A 27,238-nucleotide genomic window follows, 5' to 3' on the forward strand; every position below is an offset into this window, starting at 1 on the left:
TATTTGTTTATCTTTGTATTGATTCAATTATTTCTATTTGGTTAATAAATATACCTTCTGTGCATCCCTGGGTGTTTCATGTCCCGAATGGGGAGGGAGGCTGTAAGGAATCAATGTTATTAAATTGGGGGTCCCAAATTCATAAAAAGAACTTAATTAAACAAAGGAAAATTGTGCACGCCTGGTTTGGGGTGGGTGGAAATTTCCTCTGAATTCGATGTCGCCTGATTAAACAATCCTACAGAACATACTTCTATTGGCTTTAACAGCACCAAATGCCATGAAACTGTAAGAAAATATGTCCAGACTGGACGCACCAATTTGGGACAGTACCATGTAGAAAGTCTCTTCGTAATGCCCAGTGAAGAAATGCCCTAACTCAATAAAGAAATATGTCCAGACTGGATCCACTAATGTGAGCCAGTACCTGTAAAAACTCTTACAGCATTCATACACTCTCACATAAACATGTGTACGCAAACAACATATACTTTCTCATTCATGCACCCACTTACAAACCCAAGTCCTTGCAAACATGCGCAGACAAATATATTTTCTTACATGCAGCCCTGCTCCGGATTCTGGTCCTCTCTGCCCCACACTTCCTTCTGTAGGCCTTCCGGCTCCCATGCAGCATAAAAAGGAAGTAGAGAGTGCTTCCTGGCTCTTGCATATGAGCGGTGGAGCTGAAGCATCGCCATCTCGTCACCCCTTGATCTTTGGATGTGTGGGGAGGAACAAGAGAGCACCCTTGCATATTCAGGCCTGCAGTATCTCAGCCTGCATCCCCAATTGACCACGCAAGAATGAGGAAGCAAAACGCCCTGGCCTTGCATGGTTCATTGTGAATGCCTGCTCGGGTACTACTTAACTGTCAAAGGGAAACCATGCCATTAAAGCCAGCCCAGATGCGCACCCACACCTGCTTGTGGCAGCTGGGGACGAGCTTAGAGTTTTCACTGGGCTGGCTTGGCTCATCCAAAATGGGTGGCGGGTTGACGCACCATCGCCCATTATGGATGAGCCACCTCCGAATCCAAGAGCAGTGGCGGGTCGACGCACCGTCGCCCATTATGGATGAGCCGCCCTTTAATCCAAGAGCCTGATAGGCTTGGTTGCCCAAGTTCTCGTATTGAGGAAGAGAAACATTGGAAGGGGTTTGAAAAATGAACATATTTCGTGTAACAATTGTTTTGCCTTATAATGGTGCGGCATTGAGCGGAGGGAGGCCGAAGCTCAGGAGGGGCTTGGCAGTGTGGTGGGATGTGTGAAAGCTTAGGAGGGTAAATACTTGATGGACACAGCCACCGGCAGCAGGTTCAGTGGCACCTGTCAAACCCTGAGTGATGCACAGAGTGGCAATTAGGCTCCCTAGGCTATAACTCTGTGAATTTAGTAGCAAGCACCAGACTGGCCACTACAGGTTTGTTGTGGAGAGCAACAACCCAGAGCGGAGGCTAACTGAGCTTCCGTTGTCAGTACTGTGCCAAAGAAATGTAAGGAAGTAAGGAGAGCAACAACCTAGAGCGGAGGAGGAAGCAATTTGAGGAAGTCAGGAGAACAACAACCCAGAGCGGAAGCTAACTAAGCTTCCATTGTCAGTACTGTCCCAAAGAAATTTGAGCAAGTAAGGAAAATGCAATATCAACACAGATGTCGGGTATCTGAGCTCTTTGTCGTACGTTCCTGACAGGACAAATCAGAAGTGAGTGCTGGGGTGGAGGGGCAACTGCATTGGAGCCACAGCTTGTGGTATGCATTGCTGTTGCAGCCACAACCACTGAGTCCCAACCCAGGGGAGGAGGCAGACCAGTTTCCTGATGCTGAGCCTCAAAATAGATACGTAAATTGTTGCCCTTCGAGTACAGTTAGCTTGTGGAGATGGCTCATTTGTGTTCATGATTGGCCCTGCTGATCTATTTTCACAAGTGTATATTGAGACAACAGTAGGAAGGGACCTCTTCCACCACTTCAACAAGACACTGATTATTAGTGAGTGGCTTAATTGTGAGGTACAAAGGATTGGCTCTTTAATTGAACACATGCACTGTTACTCATATTAATATAATTCTGTATTAGTCGGCTGCCAAACATGTTCATTCTGGTAAAAGCAGTAAAAGCAACCAGCACTGTTAAGTGTTCCTTTTGTGTAAATCCACACACTAATTCTGTGTCTCGTCTGATGGTTCATTGTGCATGGAATCATTTATCCTAAATCTAACTCAAATCCTATCTTTTAGACTCATTCAAACCCTAACTTGAACCAACAAGCTATTGCAAAATCTAAGCGTGTTACCCAAATGTAATATAACCCTCATATTAGCCCCAACTTAATATGTGGGGAATCTTGTCCATTCTTCACTCTATAGGAAATTGTGTTCCAACGTGTCCAGGTTGATGAGGGTATTGAAAAGGCTCATTTTTTATTGAAAAGTCTCATTTTGTATTTTTTATTGTATTAAGTGTTTATGGTCACACATGACCTTTACACTGAAGATGGCAAATAAAACATTTCATCATAAAAACATAAAAACAGTTACCTAAAAAAGAGAAGTTGATCTAAGCCAACAGCACTTCATTTAAGGCAAAGTAAACATCACCATAATTGATAACAACAACAATTATAGCATTTTAAAAGCAAACAGTCAATTTACCCGATCTATTGGGCCAAAAGTGTTTTTAATGTTAACCTTTATAGGATGGCTAGTCGTTTTCCCACATTTTGCCAAATGTGGAATGCAGCGGCAGTCATGACCAGGGATTTTGCCCCATAGGTTGTACTCGAAAAATGATCTGATGTATAATTCACAGTCATGTGATACCCCTTCTCGTAAAGGGCATGAAGCAAACCACGTTGGGTGAGCAGATGCCTTGCTGATTCAACAGCCGCATTACATATGCAGCATCAGCGCTCTTTTCTTTTGAGGCCAGACCAGGCCCCTGTATTTACGTGTACCGGTAATGTTTCAAGCCGCAAGGAGAGGATAAAATGGACCAGTTGAGGGGAGAAAACCTTGACCAAATAGACCCAGGGGGTACCTATATTCGTTCCCTGATTTGAGTAAAAATGGTATTTCCGCTTATTTGCAAGATAATAGATAGACTGAATGCAATAGTAGTCCCTTGATTTCCTATCAAAGCCTGTCGCATATAACTCCCTTAGGGAATCTGGCAGCCCCTTCATGTCTATGTTCAAGCAGTGGTTCAAGACCAGATTTTGCATGTCGGTGACCCATACACTGTGCCTGCAGCATTGTCCATGGCGCTTAGTTAGGTCCAAGAGTCTTCCTCTTCCCTGATGCCTGAAGAATATAGTACCCCTCAATTTACAGACAGCTAATAGCCAAAGTATGTGCAGGGAGGGCAGTCCCAGTTCAAGTCGCATGGTTTCAACTGGGACAGAGTTCGGGAAACCCAGCAAGGATCTTAAAAGCTTGCCCGCAAGTCTCTTGAGCCAGGACACCGATCCTAAAGGCAATGTTTCCAAAGCATCCAGAATCCCGGGGACTACCGATAACTTATATGCAGAAGGTTTTGACTCCATTGATCTCCCTCCTTGTCTGTCGATCACATTTTTCAATGTCAACCATTTTATCCACGCCAAGGAGGAAAAGGCTCATTAACATTGCGGGCAATGTTTGTACATGTGTCATCAGCATGGTTTTTCAGAACAAATAATATTATGGCATCAAGTAATTTTATTTTTTACTTTGTCATTTTCACATAAGCACAGTGACGAATCTCAAGGTGTCATCACTGCTTTAGAGAGGGGAGCTCCTTTCCATGAGGCCAGGGAGGTGAGACCACTACCCGATATTCCCCTGCGGGTGGTGCTCAGCAGGAGGATTTCATGGGCAGAGAGAACCCCATTGAGAGTAGTGACTAGCTTGGGAGGACACAATATCCCCTTTCCCCTCGTACCTTTCCTCAAATTCCATCCTTCCCCACTTTACCTGAAACCCCCATGTATTTGTGTAATACATCCCAGGTAATAACTACCGGAACGAGGAAGAGCCTGAGTAATGATGATTACCAACACGAACAACAGTACACGCTCTAACCTTTGCAAGAACCCGATTGGCCTGCTGTCATTCAAAGGCAGAGGGGGAACTGCAGGATGGCGTCTTCGTTCTTGGTCTGGCGCGGTCCATGAGAGGCATCAAGTATGCTTACGCCGTCCAAAGGGAGAAGAACATCCTATCCTGGAGAGAACCGCACTCGTAGAAGGCTTGCAGCATGGGAAATAGACTGGAGCGAAGGAAAGCTGCCGGTAACCAGAGCCACGAGAGTGCAGGGAGGTTGAAGCTGAACCGCACTGGTTTCGACTGTAGCTCATACAAGTCTGTATGTTTTGCTCGGCCTAGCACTCCCTTATTCCGACGCTGTCCCTGCACTGGACTGCTTCGTAGCACTTTCACCGACTTTCTCTGCCTACTTTATAGTGTACTGTGACGGCCCCTAGACTGACCTATTTTCTGTGCCTTAAATTATGTTGTATTTTCGTATTATTGTTTTTGTACTGTAGTACTATGATGTGTTAGGTTGGTACACCTCTGTACTTACCTTCAGCCTTCCTGTTTGCTCTTACCTAATTCGAATGCTGCAAAGCTGTGAAGGTCAGTACCTCCATTTCGCCACTCCTCTCTCACTTCCCAGTGTAGCACCCCAGATTGCACCTTACGAATAAAAAATAAACAAATACAGAGTTTGATAAAAGTGTTAACTGAATGATCGACCATAGCAGAAACTATCAGGGTGAAGCTCCCATTTCATTTGTGGGAACAACAAGCCGCGAAAAATCTAGTGTGAGGCACAAAAAGCTGTGGGTGGAAAAAGAAGGCTGTGTGTTTATAGGAGCTGGCCTGCAATGTATTTCAAGGTAGCAAGTAAACATCCTGCAGTTTTTGCTTCCCCTGCTGACTCGTGACTTTAAAAGTACACATCAGAGACCAGCCCTGGGCAGAGAGCCAGAGAAGGCACAGTTGCATGAGCCATGGAAAATTCCAGAGTTTTTCCACTGCGTCTGTAAGCTTAGAAACTGGCATGCAGTACGTGTGTGTGGAACTACAGCTTAATAACAGATACTTGACGCAATGCAGCACTCCTCCCGCAGCAGCACAGTTTGTTTCTGTATAGTTTATTATGGCATCTAGTGCTGACTGACCGATCTCTCTCAGTGTCGGTCTCCTCGTCCCGGTCTCTCCATCTCCCCACCCCTCCCCTCTGTTTCTCTGTCTCTCTGTCGGTGGTCATTGTATAACAGGCAAAGTAGTAAAGCCAACTATCAAACCGTCCTATTTTTTATATGGGAAATCCATCCATGCCAACATTCTGGAGTACCTGTTAGGGAGAGTTTGCCACAGAAATCGGAAGAATTGAACTGTCCCATTGGATTGCATTGAGTTTAGAATTATATTGGGAGGGAAAAAGTAAAAATGAGCAATATTTTCTGTTGAAAAACAGTGAGTCTCCCGCCTAAATCAGGAGCGTTGGCATGTTTGGAAATCAAGATGGACAAGATGTATGTGCAGGGCCGGACTGGGAACCAAAAGTGACCCTGAATTTTTTTTTCAAAGTGGCCCCATATTTCCCTGAATGAGCGAGCACAACCATTCTATGTGGGTATTGGGAGTATTCCCAGAGAAACTGTTGAATAAAATTTGTCAAAATTGGGGCATGTTTTAAACATATATGGATTTAAAAATTCATGTTTTCAATAAATTCATGATCTATCAAAGTAGATCTTCAATGATAGGGACCTGGGACATTACAGATTTTTTCAGATGAATAAAACTAATTCATCTGGTTTTAAAGGTGCCAGACAACAAGTATCCACAATCCAATTCCTCCTATTCCCACACTGGGATTGGCACACAGATTAAAGGTATTCTTGAACGAGCATTGGCAATGCCAAGAGATTTGGCTTTTGTGTAAGCATGGGAAAGGCATTTGCCAGGCACTGCTGTAGTGGTATTAATTTGTAGCAGCTGCAAAGGGATGAGAGTACCTGGGCATATAATAGCAGTGCACGGTGAATGCCTAACATTGATACACAAGCTTAAACTGTTTGCCAATACTTGTTCTTAGCAGGACTTTAGTGAAGAACAGGCATAGTGCATATAGATCGAGTGGCTGAAGGCAGACCTATTTGACATTTGTGGGCGCTCTGCGGCAGGCAGAAATGTATGATAACGTGATGAGCCATAGAGTGCGCCTTTTACAGCCTCTTTCTTAGTTACCACACAGGAGGGAGGCACCAGTAGTGCTTTTACAGTGCCAATGAAGTCATTAACTCTCAGAGGACTGCTTTGAGAAAACACTGGGAGGCACTTTGAGCACAGAGTTTGATGGTAATGCTTGATAAAACTAGCTCAAAGAGATCCCAGGAGGATGAGTTGGAAATGGCCCTAGGGATTAGCATGGACATGGGTAGTCAATGGGTGGGTAAATAACCAAACACGTATAAGCTTTGTGACCCACCACATACAATGTTTCTCCCTAGCTGTACTCTAATGCAATCGTTTCAGCCTATAGTTGGGCAGTGACCGTTACTGTGACTGGGGGCTAGATAGGGGAACTGTTGTCATTGTGTGGAGCGATTGTCCTCAGTGATGTGGTAACAGACTCAACGAGAGACCAGTCGTGATTCATACAATTTCCCCTAAAAGCTACTCTACCTCTTGATGCGTGCTCAGCACCCAACTATAACATGATAGGTAGTAGTGCACAGCTGGAGCAACATTTCGAAAGGAGGTCATCTAACTTTCCATGCAGAGTTTTTAAATGGAAACTATGTGTACCTCAGCACTAAAGTAACATTTAAAGTAACGTTTTGTGCATTTCTGATCGTGCACCTTTGAAATGATAGGGGAGATGAGTGCACCAGCGTGGGTGAGTGAGAGTGGATTTGGTAAAGGTTCACTGAACGTGGCTGAAGGATGGCTTCGGCAACAGAGTGTGGCTGAGGGAGCACATCCAGTATGTGGAGGCCAGGCAAAGATGTTTGGGGTGCGGTGGGTACCCGGAGTGTGAGGACTGAGTGGCGGCGAGAGGCAGAGTAAAGCTTTAAAAATTAATGTTCCTTATGGCCCAACGCCGACTCTAAGAAAAGCCCAAGTACATAACCTGGACGGCTCAACCTATTCTCTTCTTCACTTTACCATCCCAATTCCCAAGAGAGCGTAGCCTCGGTCTAGTTTTTCAAAACCTATTGTGTTGCAGGCTAATTTGTGTATGTGGCCCGTAACTGGCCATCCAGATGCCCAAGACCACAGTGCTTAATGCAAGACAACAGAATCTTTCCTAACGCAGAACAGAAACATTGGGGAGGAATGACTGACATGTTGCACCCGTACAAGTGCAATTAGCATTAGGCCAAAAATGGTCATAGTGCCTAGAACATATTCCTTCAATGCATTTTTGCGCCAGGGTAACGTTTGCCCTAGTCGTAGGCATTTGCCCTGGGGCAAAAAAGCATTCAGAGAATATTTTTTCCCCACCAGCCCAGGGCTTTTTTTGATCGAGTGCTCAATATATTGAGCTTGAAAGGGTCCGTTTGTTTGTTACATTTTTTAGTAAAGAGGGTTTTTTGTGATTCGTTTTACTCTGACTATTCTCCCGTTTCCTTCCTGAAGTGATCCCGCCACTGCACTGTGACCGCGCAGCGGTCAAAGACTTGCTGTAAGAAGCCATACATATCTGATATGAAGATTACAAGACAAACTGTCTCCAGGATATTGTTTGTCCACGTGTTTAATGACAGGACAACCTTTGGCATAACTGGAGTGCAATCCCCCCTCCCCCCATCACTCCCTCCTGTGTGGTAACTAAGAAAGAGGCTGTAAAAGGCGCACTCTATGGCTCATCACGTTATCATACATTTCTGCCTGCTGCAGAGCGCCCACACTACTCACACAAGCACATCCTTGTAATATGGAATGGCAGAGACGCCCTCGATTTTGCCAGCTGAAGGCCTCACACTGCCCGGCCGGCTGCTGCAGCCGGCTGCTGCAGCCTTTACAGCTGACCAGCTCTGGCAATGTGTGCACTGTGCAGGGCACATGCGGTTCCGGTGCCCAGGAGGCCTTCATGCGCAGGCGCAGCCCGTCAGCCCAGCGCCCATGCCCATGCCCATGCCCAAAGAAAATGCGCAGCACCTGCCTCGGTCGGTGGTGGCAGCAGGCACTGCAGTCAGCCAATACATAGCAAACCACCCCAGCGGAGGTGGAATCACACAATGTGTATCCTTCCGCTCCAAAGAGGCACTACGGCCAGAGGCCTAGCGGGGGATGTGCCAGTGTCCCAGTGGGGCAGTCTAGCCCTGTGTATGTGGGTGAATAGTCAAGCATTCATGCTATCACGGACACGTCTTTTGGGCGATAATGAATGATAAATTATTAGAAATGTTAAAGCAAAGAAATGACAAATGGCCATAATCGAAACGGAAAAAAATTGAAGCAATTGTTTTACATTGTTTTCTCATTATATGGTCTGGAGTTATATGTTCTGATGTGTATATAGGATTGTAAGATGGTCTTCGAGAGCCTTTGTGGTTTGGTGTCTTTCTACACGAAAGTATTCTAACAAATGAAAGACTGGAATCACATTATATCGCCTGGAGTTATATGTTCTGATGTGTTTATGATTGTAAGATTGTCTTAGGTATCTAATGTTCTAGTTATTGAGCCTCCTGATTTGGCGTTGTCCAGAAAGACTGATTTTATGTTTTATGTCTTATGTTGTACTTATGATTATTTCTAAGTGATGGCTAATCCTAATGCATTCTGCACTGTTTGGCTTGTTTGCCTTTTTTGCTTTTGCCTTGTTTGTTGGAACCAAAATAAAGTATCAGAACTTAGATAAGATTAAAATTTGAACATTGAACAAGAAAGCAACATGTCTAGCCAGAGCCACATATTGAAGTAATCCTGATCTGATAATATGAAGTGGACAGATCATTGTAAAGCCCTTCTGGTAGATTTAATTCAAATCAGATCGAAAAAAAAGGTTTGAATTGAACCCGAAGACAGTGTACTTGTTGTTTTATCTGGATTGTTTTATCTGCTTTATCTGGTATTGTTATGCACACGAATATTATAATAATTATGTAGGACATTCTAATTGTTGTTATATGTGTTTTAAGTAACATGTCTTTTGCCATGCTGTAATACATTTTGTAAAGGTTTTTTGTACTAACCAAATACAAATAATTTAAAAAAAAAAGAAATCCTTTCTCCAAATGTGTAGTCAAAGAAGGTAGCAAGACCAACTAGCTGATTCAAACGGCTTGCCTGCCCCTCCGGGATAACACAACTACAGTGTAGAATGGTTGCAGCTGGTGAATTTGTAAAATGGGGGGGTGCAAATGTTTGGCCTGAACTGAACCAAGCGAGCACACCTGAACTAATCCAATAAGATTTTAGTTAGTGTATCCCCTGAAAATAACGTTTCACAGCAAAAATCTCAGAGAAATTGTGTAACATTGTAGAATTTACAGTCCGTTTTGCAGGGCAACACATGCAACACTCCAATAGATGACACGTCACCAACAGTACACAAAAGCATTTTGTGACTGGTGTTGATCCTGGCTCACCCCAAAGAAAAAAAAACATGAGACCTCTCTCAGCAATATATGCCAGCATTGCCCAACATTCAAGCAGGTTCTGCCCAAACCAGATCATGAAGTCTATCCCACTCATGATTTTTGTGTCCAAAGAAGGCGTTACACGATAAAACACATTTTAATTTTGCTATTGCCCAAAAGAGGCGTGTTTCGACGATACATGTCTGTGCTACCCACCTTTCATGCTGCCAGTGCCCAAATCAAATCCTGCAGTCTCTGTTACTATATGCTTTTGCTGTCCCCAGTTCTGCATCATGTCACACTCAGTTTCCACAAACTGTGCCCCCCACACATACACAATCACATTTAAACAAACATGCATTTAAACACATTTTATTAAATGTATATTTGTCCTTTTTTATGATCCTAAAAGACAGGAATGGTTAATTATTTCACAAATGACATTGAAAAACTTGAGATCTCCTTTAACTGCCCTACACACCTCAATGCGTCCAAGACAGACACCACAGAAGAATTATTGTGATAAACCCATCTGCTTGTAGTCATAGTTTGACAACGTTATGCATCACGTATTGAACTTGCACATCAATCATCTGTAAGACTTAAGGCAATCTGAATTTTTTGTGAGGATAGGGCTATCTGCATTGTTTGTTATATCTGCTGCACGATGCACGGCTACACTGAACATTCAGGGGTGGGGAGTAGACTAATGCTTCAAATGGTGGCTTTGACAATTGCAAGTTCATGGTGCATGTCCATCTGCATTTTGTCGTAATTCCATGTAAGACTGAGCGACACTACAGCTGGAGAGCCTTTGAGGTGCCAGTGGGCAGTCAGAAGTGAGGTCCCAGATAACAGAATAGAAGCTGCAGGTCCTGAATTTGCGCCATGGCACAGTGTCACTTGTCATAGTTTTACTTAGCCTAACATCCTATAACATGGCATAGTAAGGAATAGCAGCTGCAGAGATAACATTTTGTCTGGATATAAACGTGACCTTGTCTACCTTTTCAGCACAGTGCCGTTTTGGGTACTGCAGTCAACGAGAGCTGTGATTATCGCGTCCAGCTGCTTACTCCGTTCTGCAGGGCGTTGCTGATATCATTACACATACAATCTTGAGCTTATAGGCAGTATCCAGTTCCATTAAGCACTCGTTTTCCAGGATCATCCCTCCGAGGCAGCTGCACCGATTGAATGTGGATATCGATGCTCTGTATTATGGTCAATAAAAAAGGGGATTGTAGACTCTGCATGCCAATGGCAATCTGATCAGTGAACTTCCAAGTCCAGAGCCAGTAGTAGTGGAGGCAGGCTCAGGAGCAGCAGCGGTGCAGCTAATGTATTAAATATATGTTGACTATCCTCAGTAAAGACATCAGATTCCACTTTTGCAATATTTGTGTCATTTGTCCAGATGTAAGGTGCCTTTAAATTGGAATCCTAATGGAGCATGAACAGGGTGGAGTCTGGCAAAGTGCAACCTCATATTCAGGCAAGTCCAATCGGCGCCCTGCGATTTGAGACACCGGCAGCAGTGAAGATGGGACGGGCGCAGGATGGCTGATACATGCAGTCTTATGTTTCGATGGACTTGGGGTTAGTAAGTCTACGTTATGCAGCACCAATAAAATCGCACTAGTTTCCTTTGACAACTGTTTTCACTATTCAAGCAGTTCTAAGGATTACAGTGCTTTTTAAACAGCGGTGCTACTCTTTGTTGGGTAATTAGCAATCGAGTTCACAATGTGACAGTCACAGTCTGAGCCAAGTTTGGAATTTAACTCTACTCATGACAGTTTCAATGCTTAAAGTAGCACTTTCAATTATGGCCAAAAATAGCGGTCATAACAGAACAATGAGGTCAATGCAGGAAAGTTCATCCGGAGTTTCTCCCTGCAGAGATTATATTGTCAGAGGAACGGAGGAGGTTACATCTACATTCATCAGTATATTGCCACAGATTTGAGATCTTGGGGATTTGATAAACAGAGAGGCTATTTGCATCACTGCTAGAATTCATGTTTGTTGTTTCTTCTTTCATGTGGATGTGACATCGTTTTTGGGATCTTACACCTGCATTTCCAATGGGAACCAAGACTGCCTAGTTTTGGACATGGATGCCGGGCATACTTACCCTGGAACTGGTAACATGTCGCTGTAATCCTGTGACGTGTGAGAGGCGCAACTTAAATGTGTGTAAGGAAGAGTATAGGAAAACAACCACTTTATTATATATTATTTTAGAGACAGTAAAGAGAATACTGCCTTTGGAGGGGATGGATCTATACTTGGTGAGAATACAGGCACTCAGTCCGACACCTACAATCTGATGCTAGTTCACATGATTATTTTTAATTATGGGATTGAGGTCATAATGGTATCATCGTAACTCACATTTGCTATACTTTACTGAAGGTTGTATAACTTGTTGGTATTATGGGTTGTGCACCAAATTGGGCATGCCCAGCAGATGGAAGGGGATAAGAAAGATCTTGTGGGCTAGGGCCAATTGCCATAGGACTGCTGCTGACAGAATGGAAGAATGGGTGCTGCCTTGCTTCCATATGTAAAACATGGTGGTCACGTTGTCAGTGAACACCTAAACCATCTTTCCTTGGAGCTGTAGGCAAAAGGACGTCAGCGCCCAGAACAGTGCTCACAGTGCAAGAAAGTTGATATGAAACAGCTCCTCCAGAGGTCTCTGGTGTGGTACATGCCTGTGTGGGCTCCCCAGCCCTTCAGGGATGCATCCGTTGTTACTGACTTGATGGGTACTTAGAAGCTTGAAGGGTGCCCACTGGGTGAGATTGGGGTGCGCTGACCAGTAATGCAGCACATTGTGGGAGGGATGTGTGAGAAGAATCTTGTCCTCCCAACCACCAGAGACTTGCTTCCAGCGGGCTTCGCGAAACCCCTGGAATGCACTCATCCTAAGCCAATAGTACTGGAACAGGGGAATGCAGGAAGACATCATCCCCAAGAGGGCGTTCAGGTTGCGGACCGAAGCCGCCGTTTTCCGTGAAAGTTCTGAGTTCTCGAAAGGATGGACTTAACCTGTCAGCTGATGGGGCGGTGCTGCGAAAAACGTGTTCAGCTGTGCTCCCAGGAACAGCGCTTGCAGAGAATGAGCCAGGCAGGACATTGCATAATTGACAGAGAATGCCAGTGAGGATATACATTAAATCATTGCTTCCGTGTGGCGGACGGCTAGAGTAATAGATGGGGCTCTGCCCAAAGAATCGTCGAAGTTACGGGTGAATGTGGATCCCTGAACAATTAATGGAGATGAGCTGCTGCCGGTGCGAGGCATTTGGTGAATTTGGGGTAGAGCCTTGAACTGACAGTGCAGACCCGCCACGGTAAACCTCAGGGATTGTCTGTGGAGATGATGAACAGGGAAGTGAAAGTATAAGTGCCATAAGTCCAGCGAGGATAGGAATTCCTCCTTCTGCAGCTGGCCAAGGATGTTTTGTAATGTGACGATCCCGAAGGTTTGCGACTGAATGAATTTGCTGAGTAGATGATGGTCCAATATTGGCCTCGAGCCACCTGATATTTTTCTTTATGAGAAAGTGTCTGTAGTAAACCCCTTGGTCTTGCTGTTATACGAGAGACCAGCTCTATGGCTCCTTTGGAAAGGAGGGACCTAACCTCACGCTAGACTAACGCAAGATGCTTTTCCACTTTTGTGGAGGGAGGAACATTGGGTGGTTAAAGGAATTCCAACGTGTGTCCATGCCAAATGTGATGAATCCTGCAGAGTCCTCAAAGAATCCCAGCTTAAAGTCTCCTCCCATGTGGCCAGGAAAAAGCAGACGCTACCTGATCCTAGCACTGGAGGTAGTATCAGAGGGGGGATCACATGGGAGGAGAAGGGTGTCAAGGGAATGTGGTGACTCCGTCAGGAGGGATGCAGTATTCATCCTCTTCTGAAAATGAAGGTTTATTAATCCCTGAATATTTAATCGCATATTGTCAGTGTAGGACCTCCCCTCTCAGGTGTACCCAAAGTACCAAGTGTAAAAACTTTCTTTGTAAACATGAAAATGATATATATTGGAGTCAAAGAGTTATTAATACCTTTAATAATATTGACCTTCCCAAATGTTTAAGTAATACATCTAAAAGAGAACCTATAATTCCATTAAAATCTTCCTTTAAATATATGTCACATACAATCCCTAAACAAAGTGGAGAAAAAAGAGCTGTTAAAGAAACTAGGAACATTATTGACTTCCCATAATGCTCTTAGTACTGAGACAAGGAAGAGGGGAACAGAGTCACTAGACCATAGTGAGCGGTCTCGTTGTTCTTGTGACCCACACCTGAGCGGACCTTTAAATATTTAAAGGCCTGTCAGGTGCAGGTCAGAAGAAGGCTGTGGCAGCAGGAGCAGCAGGAGTCGCAGAAGCAGCAGGAGAAAGTAGAGGTCGGTGCTGCCGCTTTGCTGATAGCGGGGCGCTATAGAGAGAGTTTGTCGGAGGTCACAGTACCCTGGAGATGCAGAGGACACGCATGTGGAGCCGTGTGAGCTCCAGCGAGGGACAGAACGTGCAGCAATAGCCTGACAGTGACTGCCCACCGTGAGGGAATATTCGATGAGCAGCAAAGTATAGCACGCAGGTCCAGAGGAGATGCCAAGAGAAACCAGTGAGTTGTCATGCGCTTGTTGACCCTGGAGGTGCTCCATCATAGACCACTTCAAAAGAAAGCACATTTTGAATACTGAACATTTAAAAGAAAGCAGATCAAATGGAATTACTCAAAGGGAGTGGGTGAACAGGAGGATATTGTAACCCACATTTCCCAAACCAAAAGGTGGCAATTGTTAAACAAATTGAATGCGACTTTCCTGAAAAGAGAGACCCAATAAGAGAATGTTGTAACCAGCATTGCCCAAGCCAAAGAAGGGCAAATATAAAGCAATGGGGATACAATTTACCCAAAGAAAGATATTAAAATAAGGGACATTACTGTCTGCCTTGCCAAAGCCAAAAGATATCAAGGCAGATTGAATGTCTCAGTAACAGGAGTTGTGAATCACGTTGTCAACACCCAATAGGTTGTGTCGAAAGAAACAAGAGACAGCAGAGGACAGGCCCTCCTTGTGAAAGGGACAAGGGGGAGATAATTGTAACCTCCATCGCCAATGGCAAATAAATGCACATAAGAATCATTGGGCCTCATGCTGAGTTTGCCAGTCTGGAAATAAGTCTGCCAGTAAACTCACCGGCACCCTTGTTTCCGGACCGGTAAACTACGTGTTTGCCTGCCAAAGCCGCTCTGCCCGACAGGTTTGACCCTGCCGGATACAGCGGTCACGCTAGGCAAAGCCTTCAGGGAAGCACCGGCACCGTTAGCAACGGTGCTGGTGCTTCCGTTTCCCCACTCCCATAGAGTCCTGCGGGACTCTATGGGAATGGGGATTAACAAAATTATGGCTCCTGACTTCCCGACCGCCAGACTTGTAATAGCCCGGTGGCACCGGGAAGTCAGGCCCCAGTAATTCTTTACGGGTTTTACCGGCAGGGTTACCACGGGACTCGTAATGAGGCCCAATTCTTTCTGTGCAGCATGTGTATGAAAGAGGTTATAAGCCAATGGTGTGACAAGTCCAAAGACTTATCCCAGAAGCTGTTGTTGGTTTACATTTCTCCATTGAGAAGTCAAGTGTGGAAAGTTGGGAACAAACCTTACCAGTGAGTATGAATAGTATTAGAAGAAGTGTGAGTTTTGGTCCTGGCAGGCGAGTATACCAGTAAAGGGAGACATAGTGGGTAGTCCTGGCAGGCGAGTTGACCAGGAAGAAGAGAAATTGAAGTAATTTAAATGTGGTAGAAGGTTGTAAATGATTGTGGTGGAAAAGAACTGGCAATTCCACTTCTGTGTTTGATGAACTGTGTAACCATCCTGACTGAGGGAAAAACTCCTCAATGATCCATTCTAATCAAGGTGTTATTGTGATGAAACATAAATGTGCCTGATTCATGGAACATTTTCCTATGGGATTGTGTCATAATAAAACACTTCCATAAATCAGGCCCAATGTGATGAAAGGTGATTGGTCTCCTGAGAAAATAGTCTTTGTCATCAACTTTTCAAATGAATGTATGAAGAAAAAAGACTTGTTGACTGCCAAGTGGAAGCTTTAACAATTGTTCTAAGAAAGAGGAACATTTTTAACTGGCAAGTTACTTTTTCCAATTGATTGATATATTAGAGACAAAGACACCTGGAGTGGAACCATGCAAAAGAAAATAGCTTTGCTGAAATTATCATTGGTTTAAATTATCCTGAATTAATCCAGGGGAAGGGGATCCAACCCTGATCATAAGAGTTGTTGTTTTCCTTATATTTGAATATATGTTGAGTTACAAAGTTGAAACTGACAAATTGTTCCTGTATGATTTTGTTGTATGCAATAGTGAGGTGGGGGGGCAGATATTTTTTGGACACTAGGTCATTTTCTGTTAGTCTTGTTTTTGTTACGTTAGGGAAACATAGGTGTTTGTCTCACCCTTTATTATTTCAATAAATGGCAAATTATGAGAAAAATCCATCTATGTGTCCGTCTCCCATGTCTGACTCCTCACAAAAAGCAGTGAGAGCGTCCATTCGTCTGTGGTGATGCTGAGCCACTCGCTGAACTAACTGGAGAGACGCTCTCCCACCGGGGTGTGTAAGTGGAGGGGCACAACCCGACTCCTGATCAGGCCTGCTTGTTAAATTGGCTTCTGCTGTGAGAGGAGGCATGGTGGTGCTGGCTGCCAGGAAAGGCCTGCGATATCCCACTGTAGCTGTCAGAGGAGGCATCTGTGTTCGATCATTACAACTGTGACCATTAGGAGGGTCTGTAGTCACGGGACATGGGGGGACATTTTTCATTTTGCAGAACAAAAGGACTGGAGTCGTTTCCAGAGGGTGTCTAGAGAGCAGGCCGTTTCGGTATCAGCATGGTGGCCTGGAGGGTGCCAACACCCTTTTCCCCCAGAAAAGATCCTCGCCATTGAAGAGCATATCTATGATTTTGAACTGCACCTCCGGATGCAAGTTTGTCGGTTTTAGCCAACCATGACGGTGTAGAATAGCGCCATTTCCCATCTGGCGGAAGTTAGTGTCAACAGTATCCATTTTCATAACATGTATTTAAATCACATATCCCCTGCAAGGGTGCCCGGCTGACGCCAACAGTAATAACACACTCCCTATTTCGATATTATCACACATATATCACACTCCATACACACGCTTACCTACAGACAGTTGCACACCTCCCACCATACAGAACATTATTCACCAGCATAATGTGTCACAATAAACATCATGCAAATTCAAGATGACTCCACAATGCAATTCATGATAACACAGTTAGGTACATTATACAACTAAAAGTCCATGATGCACGAGAACCTGCAGCCTAAAGGGGTAGATCTTCAATTCTGAATTTACATTACACTACATTGAACATAGCCTTGCACTCCTTTGCATTGCATTTCAAAATGGGTGAAAACCATAAGTCCTTGCTGCTTCCTTTCTTTGCAGCATAAAGTTGGAAATCCTCAAAATGGTTAAACAAAATGCATATCCAGATATTTGCATTTCTTTTTATTTTTCACCATCACTCCAGAGCATCTTTATCACCAATACAATTCTTCCATAACAGATTCCCACAACAGTACCATGACTGTGTTCCAATCTTACATTAGGCGTGAACATAAAACTTTACCCTCCAATAGGCCTCATCACTACCCTGGCGGTAAGCCTTAAAAATGGCTTTAACAGATTTTTCGTCGCAAATACCACTCAGCCGAATCATAAACAGGCGCAAATACTGCCGACTGTTAAACAGCGGCGCTATTACAGCCAGCGGAATCTGCGCCGATACCAAGAAGCGTAATTACTGCTGCATCTCAAGTCACAACACAGCAGTATTAGTGCCAAAATAGAGAGCCAATTCCACCGGAAACACAGTACAATTAGCTCCAGCCTCCAGGTGGAGGTAAATGCATATAGGTGGCAGAAATGAAGCCGCAGGTGAACCGAATCCACTCAAGAGGGCTACCTGGGGCACAATCCTTCCCCAAACACAGTTCCCAACACAATGCTGCCAGTACACATTGCGAGATGGGACCTGCAAGTGCTCATGCTGCGCCTGTGTCAGGTTTCCCTACTTTTCTCTACTTAAGTTAGTATGTGAATTTAGGTATATTTTATTTATTTCAATTTATTCAGTGTATTTTAGGTAGTTGGGCCTTAAGTGGAACCATTAAGTGTGAGGATACTATCCCAGGTCAAGATGGTGATTCTCACCCGGCGTCCTCATTGGCTAGGGAGTGCATAAGGTCAGTTGCTGGACATTCTCAACTGCCCAGCTGAGAAGGTCAGGAACTAGAAAGCTCCACGCGAAATGGGCCTATGCCTTTTTAAGAGGCCCATCAGGAAGATAATTAGAAGAAACAATTTAGCCCAGTGAAGAAAAGTACACGGGACACGTGTAACATGACTTCCAGAGCCAAAGCTAAGTGAAAACGTTTGCCTTTGTTTCATTTTCTCTGAAAGGATTTTTTGTGAGTAATGTTCTTGGGAAAAGATATTCTTTAAGTTTGGATTGGAAAGAACCACGCTATGAAATTCAAGTGAAGCGTTTATATTTGCTCGCTTGTTGTATTTTCCTTAGAGATCCCTGTTTTGGATATAAAAACGTTAATTCTCTGACAACGGTAGGTTTAGAGAAAAAGCACTGCGCTGTTACATTAGGTTGCCTAGGAACGCTTGTGCGTCTCGCTTCCTCTTGGAAAACTGTCCGTTACACACGAGTAACTAGAACCTTTCGTAGGTGTTATAATGTAGAAATTGTTACATAATGTTCACTACCTGTACATAGTTCCAATTGAGAGTGTTCTTCTCGTATGGTTCTGGAACCCAGCTTCGGAACCATACGAGAAGAAGCTGCCGTTTGAGGAAGTTGGCTGTGGGGGACTTCCCTGTGATTAAACTCATAAAATCACATGAACGTTTCGTGTTATCTTTAAGAAGACAACATAACAAATGGCGACGAGGAGCTGTCCTAAGAGGGAGTCCCCGAGTGTGTGGTCGTGCAAGCACTGACTTAGGAAGTCTTGAAAACACCATAAGAGGACAGCTTCGATCCACTGCAAGTAAGGATGGAGTGAGGAAAGAGCAGATTTAGCCACTGGGTCAGAGGTGTGTGTATATGTACTTTTACAGGGTCGGAGACAGAGAAATACCATTTTAATAACGGCGCATTTTCTGAACGCTGCGCTAGACTCGGGAAGCAATGAGGAAGTTCAGAGTAAAGCACCCGGTACGTGGGCACGTTGCGGGCTGAGTAATGCTAACGCTGTTGGGTTACTAGGGCAAAGTACCCTGCGACGTGCATTACATGCCACCATCTTTGTGACTGCTGGTTGCCGTGGCTACGCATCAACAGCGGTATTAGAAATAATACGTTATGGGAACGTCACAACGAATACGCAGCCAGTTACTGTATGCCTAATTAAAGTAACAGTGCCACTCTCCAGCATGATACACTATTAGCTGCTGCAACATTGTGGAGGCAATACAGAGACTACAAAAAGTTATTTGGCACAATTGGTGTAACAAATAGACATTTGAATGGACAATTAAAGGCACAACATGCCGTCTTCGTGCAATATTGATATTTTTAATGTGAATGGAAAGTGACCAAGGCGAGAAAGTTTTAAATTGAATAACCTGAATCTGGACCACACGCCATAACACAGCCATAACTGAAAAAAGGGAGAAAGGTGGATATATGAACCTTTTGCCTATAGTGAAAAAGGCATAAAGTAACAATCTCACAATGCAGAATATTGTAGCCCCAGTGAAATTCTTGGCACAACCTGGGAGTCCAGTTTGCTCATGGGAGCAATGGTTAGACAACTTCCAGGTCTACTTGAGAGCAATTGGTGGGGCCAAGTATAACGATGATTTGAAAGAGGCTACTCTGTTAAATTGTATAGGAGCAGAAGCGCTAAGAATATTTATGACTTTACCTGATTCCAATGATGTAGTGGAAGGGTCTGGAGATTCCGCTAGTGGTGCCAGGAAGTATGAATCTGCATTATCTAAGCTAAGCAAACATTTTGGAAATAAAACAAACATTGTTCTTGAGCGATATAGATTCTTCTCCAGAAAACAGAACAAGAATGAGACTATTGACACATATGTTGCAGCATTAAGAGGTCTCATATCCACGTGTGGATTTACAGGTGTACCAGATGAGTATTTAAGAGACCAGCTTGTTCTACATGTAGCAGATTCCCGAATCCAACAACGACTATGGCAAGCGAAAAAATCCAACGCTGGAACAAACACTGGAAATAGCGAGGTCAACTGAACTGGGAGGGAAGTGCATGAGTTAAGTTTAGAGTACACCAGAACATGTTGAGATCAAGTCAGTTCAAGATGTGAGCGATGGAGGATTTGGCAAAGACGAAGAGGCTTTAGTTGCCATGGTGAAAAGAATAGTGAAATCAGACTTTGCCATGAACTCTAGACAGAACAAAGAAACATTTCAGAGGCCACAAAATAAATATTATAAATGTGGATGGTATAGGCATACAAACCCAGAAAAGGATTGCCCAGCATTATCAGCTGAGTGTTACAAATGTGGGCAACTTGGTCATTTTGGCAAGGTATGCCGCACCTTCAGAGGAAGAGGAAGATTCAATCCACGCTACAACGCAACAAGAAGTAATGCTCAGTTTGGAAGGGGTGTTTCAAACAGCATAAGGGCTCTAGAGGAGATCAGCGGTTCAGACGAGTTGGTGGCAATCACGAGTGGATTTGAAGAGGAGGAAGTACAAGTATTGGCTCTCACATCAAAGGAAGGTGCTGCTGGTCCGTGAGTTTATATGGCTATCAATGGCATTACCCTACAGGTAATGGTTGATACTGGGTCCCCATATACAATGGTGGACATGGAAACATACCTAAATGTATTAAAGAAGAGAATAGAAGATTTACACATGACCTGACTCAGAGTGACTGGTTATGGTAAGACACCAATTGATATTGTGGGATATACCTGGGTGCATTTGGACTTTGAGGGAAGAAAAACCTATTGCAAATTATATGTGGCTCAAGATGGATTTTCAATAGTTGGTTGGTGGGAACAAGCATCGGTAAAAATTAAGATACACCCAGGAGAAAACATACCCATTCTGAGCATTATAGACAACAGTTGTGATTCCGCTATGAACCTGCCCAAAAGTTTTCCCAAAGTTTTTAATGATAGCATTGGTGTTCTTAAAGGCTTCAAACATCGTATAATACTCAAGAGAGGAGCAAAGCCAGTAGTGCACAAAGTAAGAAACATTCCAATTGGCACTCAAGAGGCACTACAAAAGGAATTAGAGAAGTTGTATTCACAAGACATTATTGAGCCTATAAAGAGCTCAGAATGGCTCTTTCCGATTGTGATTGTAAGGAAGCCAGAGGGGTCAATTAGGATGTGCATTGACCTGAGGGATCTTAATAATAATATTTGGGTAGATCGCCATCCCCTACCTAATATCGGAGAAATGCTCACTACTATGGTGCCTGCAAGATTTTCCACTACATTAGACTTATCCTCCGCATACCATCAAGTACCATTAGAAGAAGAGTCTAGGCACCTCACGTCATTTATAACACCTCTGGGAGCGTTTAGCTATAAAAGGATGCCTTTTGGCCTGGCGCCTACAGCTGCTGTTTTTCAGAGGCTCATGCAACACCTCTCCAGTGGTTTACGAGGTGTACACTATTTTCAAGATGACATATTAGTATCTGCTATGTCTGAAGAAGATCACAATGCCAAATTACTGGGAGTGTTGCAAGTAATACAGCAAAAAGGTCTTACTCTCAAGATAGAAAAATGTAAAATAAAGCAAAAAGAGGTGGCATACCTGGGACATTGCATTAATGCAGAAGGGATAAAACCTAAAGAGGCCCTTGTGAACACCATTCTTAAGCTTCCTAATCCCACCAACAAAGATCAACTTCGGAGGCTGTTGGGCCACACAGAATACTATTCTAAATTTGTGGACCATTATGCTGATAGAACATGTCAGATGAGAGGTTTGATGAATAAGGGCACAACATTTGAATGGTCTGAAGGATGAAAAAAGGAACTAGAAACGATCAAGATTTTGATCAACAAAGCACCTGCCCTTAAACTGTTTGATTGCAATGCTAAGACTATGGTATCTGTGGATGCTAGCAACATGGGGTTGGGAGGTGTTTTGGAACAGGTCCAAAATGGATTGGTGGTTCCAATTGCTTTCGCTTCTAGGACTTTAAAAGGAACAGAAAAAAAATACTCAATGATTGAAAAAGAAGCCCTAGCAGTCAAATGGATCCTAGAGCATTTCAAAGGGCTTATTTGGGGAATTCCTGTTGAGCTCAAGACAGATCACAAGCCACTTATCCATGCCTTAAATCTGAGAAACCTGCATCTAACATTCCCGCGCATTAGAAGATGGATTCTGATTATCATGCAATATAATGTAAACATAAAGTATACCCCGGGAAGAACGAATAAGTGGCAGATTGTTTCTCCCACCAGCCTTGTATCTGTGAGGATGAAGATTCAAGTGGAAAAGATGAACTGATGGAGGATCAACATACTGATTGCATTATTGCACAGGTGCATCCCAGTTTTGGTAAAGAAGAATGGATAGAAGCTACCAAGCTAGATTTGGAACAAAAACAATTGAGGAGAGCAGTGGAGAGTGGTTGGAAAGATATTGCTGGTGACATTGGATTGTGGGAGAAATTAAAAGATGAAATTTCATGTGATGATGTGTGCATCTACCGAGGAGATCACCATAGTTCCACCTGTGACCTTGAGAGAAAGAATTATGGAGATTGCGCATGAGGGCCATGTAGGGACAAGTCTAAAAAAAAGAAGAGTGAGAGAGGTATACTGGTGGCCCAACATGTGGGGTGAGTTGGAAACAATGGTCAAGGATTGCTCTGCATGTGCGGTGAGTGATAAAGGAAAGATTAACAGGATCACACCAGTGCAACCAGTACCCATACCAGATTTAGTTGGACGAAATTAGCTATTGACATTGCTGGTCCATATGAGATATTGGAACCACAAAAGATTTATTTCATTGTTTTGATTGACTATACATTCAAATGGGTGGAGTGTGGAATTATTGAAGAGTCGGTTTCTGCTATGAAAGTAAAGACATTTTTGGAAGACATTTTTAGTAGAGAAGGCGAGCCACAGGAGTTGATATCGGACAATGGTTCTCAATTTATGTCGCAAGAAGTTCAATGTTTCCTGAAGGAAAGAGCCATCAAACATAGCACAACAGCTTTATTTCACCCTATGAGTAACAGTCTTGTGGAGAGAATGAATCACTTTATAAAAGATGCAATTCAATTGGCTGTTGTCAATAGTCTGCCGTGGAAAGAGACACTCAAGGAGGCACTGAATACGTACAAGGTCACTCCACATTCAATGACAGAAGTGAAACCTTTTACTCTGATGAGAGGAAGAATTGCCACCAATAGACTTAGACCCGCCTGGATGACTCTGAAGAGAAGTAAGAATATTGACATGGAAGAGATTGTAAAAAAAGTAAAGCGGAAACAAGAAGATTATAAAAGATATTATGATAGACAGAAGCATGTAAGAGAAAGTAAAATTGAGTGAACCCAGAAGAGTTCAGAAAGGCAAGTCCAAATTTCGTTCTCCACAAAGAATGGTTAAATGTTCAAAGAAGTCGTGATTTTGGAAGATGGTAGTAAGTGGTTGTATGAAGATGTCATAACAACAAGAGAGAGAGAAGTAGAACGACTTGAGAACAGTACCCGTATGCATGCTCCACAAGGGAAGTGGAGGTATAGGGACAATATTCCTAGTGACATGAATGGAAACACCACATCTACATCTGCTATTGATGTTGATATAGTGGAGAAGTCTCACAATTAGAAAACATCTAGAGATTTCTGTAGTAACAAGGCATCTTGTACGAGACCCCGAAGAATTATACATAATTTCAAGAAGGATTTTATTTACTATTGAAATTTTACCCGTTATGCATAACCATACAACAATTATGATATACCATCTTTGGTCTTGTCAAGAAACCACAGTGTGTATCGTTTTATTGTGCAATTTATCTTTAAAAAAATTCATGTTTTGTTCTTAGGGCCTCATTATGACCTTGGCGGTACGGAGTGAATGGCGCCGTAAAAGGTGCCGGCGCCGTTTACTCCGTACCGCCGCATTACGAGTTCCCCTCGCGGGACACGGTAAGCACGCCTGGGAAAACCAGGCATGCTTACCGGGTCCCGCGAGGGGAAGAGGGAGCAAACAACGGGCCATCTCGTAATGGCCCGTTGTTTGCTCCCTCTCCCATTCCCATTCAGCCCTATGGAGGCTGAAATGGGAATGGGGAAGGACCGGGTCCTCGGAGGGAGGAATTACAGGGCCTTCCAAACTCGGAATGGCCTGGTAAGTCCTCATTCCGAGGACCCGGACCCCGACGCGATTTCGGCGGCAGCCATGCCGCCAATAGCGGCATGGCTACCGCCAAACTCGTAATGAGGGCCTTAATCTATACATAGTTATATGTCATATTCTTTATAATGTAGAACTTGTTACATAATGTTCACTACCTGTACATAGTTCCAATTGAGAGTGTTCTTCTCGTATGGTTTTGGAACCCAGCTTTGGAACCATACGAGAAGAAGCTGCTGTTTGATGAAGTTGGCTGTGGGGGACTTCCTTGTGATTAAACTCATAAAATCACATGAACGTTTTGTGTTATCTTTAAGAAGACAACATAACAGTAGGCTATGTTACTCGCGTCAGGTAATTGAAACGCACCACGGAGAGCATTTTTCTAGGGACATAAGACATTTTATATTCGCGGACAGCATCGTGAGCATTTCCGGAGGGAAAATAAAGTCTTCATATGAGCGCAGGCAGCGCAGTGACTAGAATTAAGTTAAACGAGACTAGTGATCGCAGGCAGCGTGGTGACAAGCTCCAGCCACACAGGCTTATTTTTTGCGCGGGCAGCTCAGTTATTCAGGAGAGATTGAAAAGAGGCCCATTAAGACTTGGGGCAAACTTCATCAGACACAACAGACACTACACGTTTGAGAATGCAGAGCAATGAGTAAGGCTGCAAATGTTTATTTTCAACTAATGTTTTTTTAAGGTTACAATAGTAAAGGTTTAAAGAAAATTGAGACTGGCAAGAAGTAAAACAATTTCTGAAAAAAGTTACAGAATAAGTTTTCAAACCATTTTCAGGATTGTGGAGTCAAACAGTTAGAATACTATTTTCAGGACTTCCATGTATTAAGGAAAGGCTTGTTCGAAAGTACAATTGCATTACTCCTCTGGGTTGACTACAGACGTCAAGTATTTAAGTTTATCCTGTTTGTTGAGTTTTAGGGAACTATGAGAGGGCAGAGTGAGGATGTTGATTTTAATGAAGCCTGTTTTCTCCTTCTTCTCGCAGGGACGTCATTTCAACAAAATGCCATGGGTAGCGGAAGTGACATCACATGGCCCTTTACCTCTGATGACATCACAGGAAGTGATGACATTTGATCCCACCCCGAAGTGACATCATGGGAAGCGATGGCACATGACTGTTTACCCTTTGATAGAACTGGAATTGGCATCACATAGCATTGTTTCTAAGTACACTATGAAAAATATGGTTACAATATTACTGTAATGTGATATACATTTCATACAAGAATGGATCAGCATATGTATCGACAGAAAAAAACATGCTATAACTGCAACTTGTGAAAAGCAAAATATACATAGTCCGAAACGGATGCTTTTTCTACTCTAAATGCTTTTTGGAGGATTTTTGTCTGCATTGTGAATTTGAGGTGTTTAAGAACAGACTAAATCAGTGACTTACCCCCTAAAGTGTGCCTGAAATAAACCTTTAATGAGTCTAGCAATTATTGTATGGAATTCCAGAAAGACAAATAGTTCAAATAGCCACATGGCATTGGCCACAAATTGTAAAAAATAAAAATAAATAAAAAGTTTAAACATTTATTTTTTAGAGGTAGCAAGGGAGACCACAGGTGTAGCAATTGTGACCCCTGGTGACCCCTAAATGACATCCCTGTCTTCTCGCCCCTGCAGATTTCCGAGTGATTGTTGAAAGAAATCATATTTTTATATGTTATCCACTTCCCCTTTCCCCCAGGAGTGTTCTGGGCTCATCTGTGATTACAGTGTAGTTGAGTGTGTCACGCTCTTGAGGGTCTGCCAGGGTTCAGCAGCTTCTGGGGACGTTTTCTGCAAGACTCAGCCTGACAGCCTGGAAGTATAGAGGCAGGCCAACCAGCCCAGTGCACAGGGTGCACAGAGGAGGAGGAGGAGGCGAGGCCAAGCAAGGCTTGCACTAATACCTAGGGTCAGGCCCTCACCCTAGACTCTCTCTGACAGTCAGTTGGTCACCCTGTACTGACTCTTCAGGGAGACCATAAGTGAGCTGCTCACCACAATCCAGGGCGACATAGAGAGCAGGATCAAAATCAGGTCAGCTGTGCCCCACTGCTAAAGTTAGTGTCTGTCCTACAATTCCTAGGCACTGGCACATTCCAGTACTCTGTGGCCATGCTGCACGGCATGGTACAGCCAACATGTATTGCAGTGTCAGTCCAGGTGCTGGATGCTCTCCTGTGGCATGTCTCACGCCACATCTCATTGCCCACCACCCCAGCACAGCTGCACCCCATGAAGGCACAGTTCTATGCTGTTGCACAAATGCCAAATGTCATTGCAGCTTTGGACTGTACCCATGTGGCGTTGGTGGCCCCCCAGGCCCACGAAGCAGTATACCGCAACAGGAAGCACTACCACTGATTGAACATGCAGGTGACCTGCAATCCCAACCTGTACATCACCCACTGTTATGCCCACTACCCTGGTTCCACCCACAACGCCATAGTCCTACAGAACCGTACACTGCTGGATTCATGGAAAGGCACAGAGGACTACGGACGTGGATAGTGGGTGAGTAAAAGTGTCAGCACACAGGCGCTGTAATGCATCCGACCACATGGGGGTTTGGGCCATGTGAAAAAAAGCACAATGTATGCCATGACAAGGCACTGTACAAGTCAGAGCTGCCCACCTCCCGCACCAATGTCACAGTACAGCCCACAGAACATGCACATGTCGGACATACCTGAATGGATAAGCTGATGCACACAAACAGTAGCGACTCCAAACACACACATGAATACAGGTACCACAATGCAACATGATTTATCCTAAATCAATGTCACACAAAGTGTCACATCACACAGCAATAATCCTGCCAGTACCACAGCTAAGTACCCATGTACGCTCAGCCTAAAATTCAGACCTGCTTCCCTCAGGAGCCTATGGGGGGCCGATAATAAATCCATCAGGCCACATGCACGAGAGCAATACACTGGCACAAGACAGCCACTATGTCAGCTTGACATGGCAACGACGGACACATGATGTAAAATCAGCTGCAAGGGAACAGGGTGCATGTTAAGAAAATACAATGCAAGAGGCAAGTGATACAACATGCACAAGCATTGAAAAAGATGCATGCCACGCAATGAAGACCCATATGCATGCACATGATGCCCATT

General features: G+C 43.8%; 1 long non-coding RNA gene across 1 annotated transcript; it reads left to right on the plus strand.

The window, feature by feature from the left end:
* The first annotated feature begins 4,005 nt into the window (after positions 1–4,005).
* On the plus strand, positions 4,006–25,444 carry LOC138566948 (uncharacterized). The gene is made up of 2 exons (XR_011302068.1): positions 4,006–4,270; positions 25,099–25,444. It is a non-coding gene; the product is annotated as an uncharacterized lncRNA (long non-coding RNA).
* The last annotated feature ends 1,794 nt before the right edge of the window (positions 25,445–27,238 follow it).

Source organism: Ambystoma mexicanum, chromosome 2p (assembly GCF_040938575.1).
Source record: "Ambystoma mexicanum isolate Mex_15411 chromosome 2p, UKY_AmexF1_1, whole genome shotgun sequence".
NCBI classification, from domain to species: Eukaryota; Metazoa; Chordata; class Amphibia; order Caudata; family Ambystomatidae; genus Ambystoma; species Ambystoma mexicanum.